The 10,048-nt window shown below is 36.9% G+C and overlaps 1 long non-coding RNA gene across 3 annotated transcripts; it reads right to left on the bottom strand.

The window, feature by feature from the left end:
• Positions 1-583: 583 nt before the first annotated feature.
• LOC130820835 (uncharacterized) lies at positions 584-2,891 on the bottom strand. 3 transcript variants are annotated; one of them, XR_009045270.1, is made up of 4 exons: positions 2,471-2,891; positions 2,160-2,344; positions 1,099-1,365; positions 584-889 (listed from the first exon to the last, which is right to left on the bottom strand). It is a non-coding gene; the product is annotated as an uncharacterized LOC130820835 (long non-coding RNA). The 3 variants fall into 3 exon arrangements; XR_009045269.1 differs by having other exon boundaries at positions 1,295-1,365; positions 2,471-2,889; XR_009045268.1 differs by having other exon boundaries at positions 584-1,365; positions 2,471-2,889.
• Between the last annotated feature and the right edge of the window lie 7,157 nt (positions 2,892-10,048).

Genomic DNA, 10,048 nt, shown 5'->3' with positions numbered 1-10,048 from the left:
TCTCATGGAAAATAATTGAAGAGAAATTTCAAAAAAGACCAACTTAGCATATAACAAGAGTAAGCTTTAAGAACAAGTAGGATTGGATGAAAAGTCATTGGAGCCTTTGGAAAGCTTTGAAAGGAAAAGAAACGAGATTAGGTAGGAATCATGAAAAGTTTTTTATACTTTATAGAAAAATATCCACTTTAAAGCTTGCCAAGAAGAAGGGATTAAACCTAAGCTAGAGTCAAAGATGGAGCAATTGTTTGGTGTTTCGGTTGCACGAGTGCTAAAGTTTACTCCCACTCAATGTGAAAATGATACAGTTTATATCCCTTTTCCAAATTTAAATATTAGTAATACATCTCTTGAATATGATGATCTATGGAGTGGAAGTAATGCTTTTGACAATAACCAAACAAATAAGGAATGGCAAGAAGTTTGGAATGATGATAACTCGACTCCTTCCCCCTTACCCATCTCCTCAAAAAATAGAACAAGAAGTTGGAGAGAGGAAGCGAGTATCTGAGACTAAAGCTTGTGTAAGCAATAAGAGTTCTAATAACAACTCAACTTATCGTTGACCGAGTAAACAAAGTCATCACGGAATTTATTTCCTAAGAAACTCAAATCTCAATTCCAAAACTTGAACAAAGGGGTCATTAGTTCTAAAACATAGCAGCTAAATCAACTAGTTCTCAATCCAAACATCATTCTAAAACATAAAGTAATCATAAAAGTAACTATAAAAGTCCAACATAACCAATACAGTCTAGTCTAATATACATTTGCCAAAGCCTAATATAAAACTACAAATTCTCACGTGCTCAGCTCAATATAACATATATGGAACTCTATTCATCACCGCTAACCCATCGTTCCCGACCGGTTTCGATCTGTAAACAATCTAAAAGATGGAAACAACAGGAGTCAGCTTAAACTAAATGAGAAGTAACAATCTAAAACAAAACATAGTAATTCAAAACATAGGTTTAAAAGCAACATCAGTTTTCTAGATCTATGTGCGCACAGGGAGTCTAGTTAAGAGGAACATCCAAAGCTTTAAGGCTATCTCACTCTCGAGTGAGACTAGTTAATATTTGAATGACAATTCACCTCAAAATGGGGAGTAAGGGAGATTTTTCCTCTACTCCGTCAATGACCAGCTCGTGAGCCCGATCCACTGACCATATCAACATCAACATAATCATTCATAACAAATCTGTCTCAACATTATAAAATTCACAACTTTAATAAAACAATTTCAAAACTATATTCTGGCAAAACCCTTTAATGGACTGCTACTACTCACCAAAAAGGGCTTCAAGGAGCTAAATCTGGTTCTCCGTGATCGCTAGAAAGGTTCCTCAATGATATCATCTCCTGAAACATAATAAATCACAACATCACGAAGGAGCGTTCGATACTACAATCTAGATCTATATTACTACAATCTAGATCTATATATAACTTATTTCACCTCCTCCTAAGACTGCGACTTAATCAAAGATTATATTCTAACATATCCAACTACTAAAATTATGAATGTTCTAATCCAGCTCCCAAATATACCATCAAGGTTTGTAACCGCTATCTACAATTGTTCACCTTCTATTCAAGATTAAAAATCTCCATAATTTCTTTTTCATTTCCAATCACAAGTAAAATAGTTATTTCAACTTGCCATTCTAAGGATCCTATATTCCAATCAAGATCACCAATTACCCCATTTTTCATCATTTTCAGTTATTTCTGAACAAGGTCATTATCTAATGTTATTTATTCACCACTACTATTCCTCAATATGCATAATTAAATAACTAAGCAAGTATTATCAACAAATTATATAGTCACCATATTTCTTAAATTTAATACCATTACTCCAAGATTTAGCTGGTAACATATATCATTATCAAAATTCTCTTGTTTCTATCTACAATGAAATTACATCTTGAAATCAACTAATTCCTTTAGTTCACTAATTGTTATAAATTTCTCCAAATTCCTCAATATACAAGCTTATCTTGTTCACACAATTTCTCAAGATTCACTTATATCTAAAGGTTTGGTACATAGCATAAAATAAGTATCCGAAATAACCTAAGGACACTAACAATATGTTAATAAAAGAAGTGGTTAAAATAAAAATCAAGAAAAAAGGTGAGTGTAAACCTTACCTCACTTTCGCTGCAACTGGACAAAGAAAAGTCCGGTTCTATAATCAATAATGGTCGTATTTTCGGTCCCGATTGTAGGTGACGAAGTGCTTCAATCCATGTATGCTCAACGAAAATCAGAGGGAAGATGAAAGACTAGGATTGTAGTTACACGCACGGACGGAAATTAGGTTTTCAATAGAAGACTGAATATCAACAAAATAAATGGAACAAGATGATGGAATTGAACTCGAAAACCATAGTAAACCGTATCAAATGTTCAACAATCGAAAAAAAAACAGATCTATGATGAAGGACCATTTTTAATTTACCTTTAAAAGTCAAGATTGAGGATGAACACACTTATTCCTTCCCACGATTCAACGCTGAAGAAGCAAAATGTTATCCTGATGCATTTTTTGAAGGTCAGAGGACGAAGAAGGTGTGAATCTAGCCATTGCTGTTTTTCGAAGGAAAGCTTCAAATAAGGAGGCTATGTTAGGGCTGAATTCTTTGAAAATTCAGATCAAGATTAGGAGAGTTGCAATCGAAAATCAATGGATTGAATGAGGAAGAAAGTTGCTCAACTGTAGCAGAATTCAAGCAAGAAATCAGCCATTTTTAGAGGAAATGGCGAGAAGGAAGGTGTTCTTGGGTTTTGATGTGTTCAAATGAGGAGTGTGGTTTGGCTGATTTTTGGGTTCAAAGAGAGGGGAAGGGTTTGGGTATTTTAATCGAAATAAAAGAAAAGGGAAAGAGAGAAGAAATTTAGTTGAGAATATATTTAGATTATGTATTTTTAAAATTATTCTCGTATTAATAATTTTCTCAAAATTATTTGTCTTAAATTATTAATTTTTCAAATGTTATAGTTCGAAGTCGAAATTTTTTAGAAGAGTTGGAGGATTAACAATGTTGATGAAGAATTTAGATGCTATGGTTCAAGTTATCACAGAGAGGAACATCAAAGATGTAAAATTAATTGATCTCAAGGCGCGTACATTGTCTAATTCTTCTATTACACTTGCAGATTCTCTAGCAAAATTATAATCCTTGCCTGGTTTGACTCCATGTACTCTTGAATTTTATTTTTCTTGCACCATGATTGAGGATCCTCAAAAGAGAACAATTCTTGATGGTCTTCCAAGTGATGAAGCTAGACTTCATTGGTTTTATTACATGTATGTCAAGGGAAAATGAGGGTGATGCTATTTTAACATTACAATTGACCTTGCTTCGTATCAAGCTAGTTTAAGCTAATCTTCTGTTAACCTTTAGTTATTTGAACTATAATTAGCTAGCTAATACTAATACATCTTGTGCTGGCCTTTTGTTAAATGAACTATTCCTAGCTAGTTTATGGTAATGTATCTTTTGTGAAGAACTTTATTTTGTAATGTGAAAGTGACTTATATCTTTCTATTTTCTTATAATAAACATTTTTGTAGCATGGATTTGCATATTATACAAAATAGAATCCATAAGAGGCGTAAGAATAATGAATTTTGGGATTCGATAGCTTGTGGTATTGGTTATATGTCTATTTATTATGTCAAGCACATACACAAGAGCCATGCATGACTTCTTTTCAAACTGGAGAAAAATGGATATAAGAGTTGCTGAATAGCAATAAAAAGCGTTGTTTTAATATGTTGAGAATGAAACAAAGTACTTTCCGCCACTTATGTACGGATCTAGAAAGCAATTATGGCTTGCTTCCTTCAAGAAACATATCAACTTTGGAGAAGATTGGTTTATTTGTTCGGATCCTTAGTAAGGGAGCATCAAACCGGGATGTCCAAGAACAGTTTTCTAGTGAAACTGTTTGTAGAGTTTTTAAAGAAGTTTTAAACGTCATGGATGGTTTTTCAAGAGACATAATTAAACTAAGAGATCCTAAATTTAATGAAGTGCCTACATAGATTAGAAATGATGCCAAATACATGCCTCATTTTAAGGTAACTTCTTATTGATCCAAATACATGCCAAATACATTATAGCAATATATCTTTATAACGTTATTGAATTTTACTATTGCGTTGGAGCAATTGATAGTACTCATATAGATGTCATAATTCGTGAGGAAAATCAATTACGTTTTAGAGGAAGGAACGGAACACCCACCATCAATGTACTGGCGTTGTGTGATTTTGATCTGCTTTTGACATATGTATAAAGTGGATGGGAGGGATCAACTCATGATTCTCGTATCTTTCTTGATAGAAATGGAAACCCAAGTCTAAACTTTCCAATAGCTCCCCTAGCTAAAATTTTATATTTAATTTATTATTATATTGTTATTAATATTATTTATCTAAATTCAATTTTTATTTGAAGTCAAATTTAGTTTAGTATGATTATTTATTATTATATTGTTAATAATATAATTTAGATAATTAGGCAAATATTACCTAGCTGATAAAGGATATCCTGAAAGGCAAGGGTTCTTGATACCTTATCATAATATAAGATATCATGCTTCAGAGATTTATGGTGCAAATCCGAAAGGACCTCGAGAAATTTTTTAAATGGATCGCATTCATTATTAAGAAGTCGTATAGAAATGGCATTAGGTGTTTTAAAGGCAAGGGGGAAGATTTTAGCAAAATGGCAATATATTCACCACAAGACCAAAGTAGAATAATTTGTGCTACATTTGCTTTCTATAATTACATTAGATTAAGTAAAATCATTGACCCGACATTTTGGATCATTGATCGAAATCCAAATTTCATTCCTCCAGAAGCATTTTCAAATGTGGAATGTATTTTCGATCAAAATGTTAATCGTGCGGGTACTAATGAAATGACAAAGGTTCGTAATAACATCACTGCAAGTTTAATGGTAGCTAGAAGACAACATTGTGGTTCTTAACACTTATTTTTTTATTTAAGTTTAGATATATAACTATTCTTGAACAATAATGTACTTTAAATTTATATTTAATTTTACTTGTTTGAATATGAATAATTATTTACTTTAAATTAATTTTTAATTTTACTTGTTTGAATATTGTTTCGTTAATGAAACGAGGAAGTGGAAAACACTTGAAATACCGTTAGTAGAAGCGTTATCAGGAGCGGCGATTCGTGGAAGGGAGCGACCTGAATTCCTGCAACACAAAGCGTTAGCCTTGTCCGGGGGCTGATCTCCCGGAAAACCCCTCCGACGCTCAAGTTAGAACGTTGATATGAGATTATTGGATATTCGACTATAACAGAATGTAAGAATTAAGATATCGAGGTTGATATTGCTTAAATTTTGGTAGGCTAATGAAGTAGAGTATGAGTAAGGATATTTAAAAGGATTATTTTCAGATGATCTCTCCCCTTCTAATGTTGGCCTCTATTTATAGTAGTGAAGAAGGAAGTTATTTATGAGAAGAGATGGACTATCATGGGGGTAATGGGCAGTTGTCAGCCATGGAAGAAGAAGAACCAAGCAATGAGGGGAGAGTGGGAAGTATGGTCAATCTGGAGGTTATTTTCCTGGAGGGAGTTAGGGTTTTGTGTGGGTCACTTACTTATGGGCCAACTGAAGAGTTGAGAGAATCCAGGTAAGGCCCATTGACTACAAGTCAAGGTCAATCTAAAAGGTCAAAGGTTATTAAGGTAATATGACATTAGTAATTAAAATAAATAAATTAAGTAGGTGATACCCTGGCATTTAGCCCCACGCACGAAGGATGATATGAGAAAGGCAACCCTGATGGCTCGAAGTATCTTTCTTTTTGCGGAAACGGTAAGCATTATTTGGCAGCTCTTTAGGCGGATCCCGAAAATTGGACTCGTAAGCTTTAATTCGACTGTTCACATGCCGAATTCCGAGTTGTAACGAAAAAGTTATGGCCTTTTCAAAATAACCGCATGAGATACTCCAAGAAAAATAAATAACGTCAGTCAAGCCGCGGCTTGAAGCATGCCGCGGGATATCCCTATCCATCTGTATTATTTAGCAGCAGGATTATAGTTGCGGAGGCTGGATCCTGGTTCACGCTTCATTGATGACGCGGAAGCCCCAATACTTAGAATATTTTGGAACAAGATAGCCCCAAGGGGGGTCCGACTTGTCGACCATACAGTTCTTCAGGGACTTGAATATCTTTGAACGAGATCACCATTAAAGCGGGTCCGACTTATAGACCTCATGGACAAGATGCCGGTTTTGTTGATCTATCTTCCTTCTTGTTGGCGTGTTATAAGCCGTGGAATCAAGGGAAGGTATCATACCGCGGTATGAATCAGTTGACTCGCCAGACAACTGAGTCAAGTGTGTTGAAGACGCGGCTTAAATTTATACTTAGATTTTTTATTCTTCACTGAGGGACTTAGGGGAGTCCGACTTATGGATGTTGCGGAAAGTCAAAAAGACTTGGAATCTATCTCTTCGTTCTAACACGCCCCTTTTTTCTTCCAGGACACGGAATGATCATATAGGTCCGTGTCTTCGATAATACGGAAAAATGAAAGAATTTCTCCCATACTTAGAATTTTTACACCATAGCTGGAAGCACCTGGGAGTCTGACTTATCGATCATACGGACATCCCTCATATTTCTATTTCTTAGAGTATGATTCAGGGTCCGACTTATCGACTCTACGGCTTCAAAAGAAAATTTAATAACTTAGAGAATCTGTTGACATTTTCTCCCATCTTGGGGGTCCGACTTATCGACTCCCCAGTTATAATCAAGGTTTGACACGTAGAATAAATTTTCAATATTTCCCCTTCATTAAGGGTCCGACTAGTCGACTTCACGGACATAGATAAGAACACTTAGACAAATCTTCGATGTTTGCCCCCTCATTGGGGGTCCGACTTGTCGACTTCTCGGTTTTAGTTTGGGATTCCACTTTTCGTTCAAGGGATGTTCAGGTTTGATGTTTGAGCATTTATTGCTGCAATAAATAGGGTTGTTAGAACTGTTCCTTCTCACCTAATCTTCATTAAATCCCTTTTTCTTCAAATCGCTAGAAAGAGAAAGTAGAGAGAAACGCTCTGACAACCTTCAACCCTTCTTCAAACTTCTGACAAATTTCTCGAAGATCTTCAAAGATTCTGACAGAACTTCATCAAACTTTTGACAAATCTTCAAAAATTTTTCAAGGTATTCAAATCTTTCTTCAAATTCTTGAATTTCTTCAAATTATTCTTCAAACTGTTCTTCAAGTTCTTAAATGTTTAAAGTTGAATTAGTTTTATGAAATTAGTCATTATCCTTTACAAGTTTCGCCTACTATTTTATGACTATCATTAATATGGATGTCGCGGCTACTCATGAGACAATAGCTAACTTTGACATTAACTCGGCTAACCCGACGGAAATTCCTTTGGTAGCATGTAGACGCTTTAATAAAGAGGGGTTGCTAATGAATGATTCGGACGATAGTAGTTCGGTGAGAATTACCCCTCATTATGAACCAATAAAGGCCTGGGATGAGTCATCTGTATCCCCTGTATATCCTCCGGAGTTAATCAAAACTGCTCCTTGGGAAGTGAGCGTTGCTTTCTTCCCCAATTACTTGCCGCGAATAAATCCTGACCTAGAAGGGTTATTGTATGTAGATATGGAAAACATCGAAGGATCATCCGATTCCTCAGGAAGGGAGAGCGCAGCGCCGGTTCCTCCTCCATTTTACATTCCAAGCGGCGGTCCCCTTAACTACTTCATAGATTTAGAAACCAAGAGAGACTTAGACAAGCGTCGGGAAGCCATCTCTCAAAAATAGGGTTTGAAAGATGACCTCAACATTATTACCCCGGGGAATTACGACACCGTTAGGTTTCCTCCCCCACACTGTATAGCCGTATATTTTTCTTCTTTTGAGTTAGGACTTAGGTTTCCTCTCCATCCATTTTTTAGGGAAGTATTAGATTTTTTGAATGTCTCAATGCCTGAATTATACCCTAACGCATGGGGTTGTATGGTGGTGTTTTTGATCTTGTGCAAAGTTTTGGCCGTGCCACCAACACTTACACCCTTTAGGTATATATTTAGAGCCCGCCTATGCAATTCTCAATCTTACGGCTGTGGCTGGATAACCTTCACACATCGTTGTGGGCTGAAGATAGTCCACGACCTCCCTGACAATCAAAAGGGATATAGGACAAAGTTCGCCTATCTATACAGTTTAGGAGGGTGGAATATTAAGACCTCCTTTGACATCAAACCCAACCTTTCGGGTTTTAATAACGGGATCCCGCAATGTTCTTTTAATGATGCGGTGATCGTAGAGTATGCAAAGATGGACGTTCAATTGGGGAGGAAACCCATGAATGTCCAACTCAACTGGATACCGGGTCTTCCTGAGTTGGAGAATGAGAACCTCCTCTCAGCATCCGGCATCAGCCTGGCTATTGATCGGAGTAAGAGTCGTCGGATTTCTTCCTTCCCGTTTTTATGGTATGTCTACTTGTTTCTAACTCTTGATTTTTCAGGGATAGCTAAGGAAAACTTACGAGCAAAAAATCCAGAACTCATGAAGAAATTCAGTGTAATGCGATTTGCTCAGGGGGCCACTCAACGGCCCGCGGAAACACCTCTACCTCTTCCTCCAAAGGTATAAATCCATATATTTTTCGAACTATGAGGGATTTATTTAAATTCTTCTAACATTTTCTCTTGTAGTACTCGGCAACGGTAGAAAAAGGGTTGGACGAGGTGCCTGGGGAAGAGGAGGCTCTCCGTCTCCTCGAGGAGAGGAAGAGAGTCCATATTCCCGATAACTCTCAGAGGGTAATCCCCTCTAAGAAGAGGGAAACAAGGAAAAAGAAGAGTGGAAGGAGAGAAAAAGAAAGAGAGACTCTTCTTCCCATAGGGAGAGCGCGGCTAAAAAGGGCCTCCGAGAATACTATACGTACAGCCGTACCTCTACAAGCGAGGTCGGCGGAAGGGGAGACGTCGATTCCCCCGATAGAGGCTCCCATCTCCAATAAAGGCAAGGAGAAGGTCGGGGAATCATCAACGGCCCCGGAGCCGCAGATAGAGGAGGTGTATCGCTGCAGGGAAGTCTTACCCTTCCAGCACGATACCCTCTTCAATGAACTGGGTCACAAGGGTATGATCACCCGCTTTAATAGGGCGACATCCCATCTGATCAGCAGGAAGAACGTCGATCATCTGGATTCCCTGCCTCCTATCGACAGGGTTCGCCAACTCCAGGCCTCGGCGGCTGAGGTATGACGTTACATTTTTCATACTCTATTGAATAGGAGGGCTGGATAATCTACTGACTTGATTTCTTTTTGGGCAAACATACTTGAGGTTATCGTTCGAGTTGAATCTCAGCCGTTAGAGTGCCGTGGACAGAGAAACCCTGGCGGCCCTTGAAACAGTCGTATTATTAGGGGATTTCATTAGTCGTTTTTAGCGCCTAATTTTTCTTATATATTTGTTCGTTACTAATTATAATTTAATTAGTGATGGTAGTAATTTGAAAATTCTCTACAATGATTAGAAACTTGTTAATTCGTAACATGATTATGAATCGTGACAAGTAACGTGAACTTTGGAGGTTAAACTTAAAGTTGAGCAACTACCCATAACAGTTCGAAAAAAAAAATTTTAATTTATTACCCAAGCATATTATGTAACCATGATGGGAGTAAATTAAATATTTCACACATATACAAGTGATTTTTAAACATGAAGTACAAGTTACATAACTTGTTACATGTACAACAATTTTTACCCAAACCTTAAACTATCTTAGATAAACCTTTCTTACACCATATTAGACCAAATTGGGGACATAAATCACCTCAAACCAGCCCCAAAATAGCAGCCCCTAGCTGTCATACTAGCCCTCTTTTAGCCCCAAAACTCACTTGCACACTCCACCAAACTCTCTACCCAAAGCCCCTATTGTTCTTACCCAAAAACACCATCATAACAAGCATGCAAACATAAT

The sequence above is a fragment of the Amaranthus tricolor genome, chromosome 8, assembly GCF_026212465.1.
Source record: "Amaranthus tricolor cultivar Red isolate AtriRed21 chromosome 8, ASM2621246v1, whole genome shotgun sequence".
NCBI classification, from domain to species: domain Eukaryota; kingdom Viridiplantae; phylum Streptophyta; class Magnoliopsida; order Caryophyllales; family Amaranthaceae; genus Amaranthus; species Amaranthus tricolor.
This window is presented reverse-complemented; position numbering and strand designations above follow the sequence as displayed.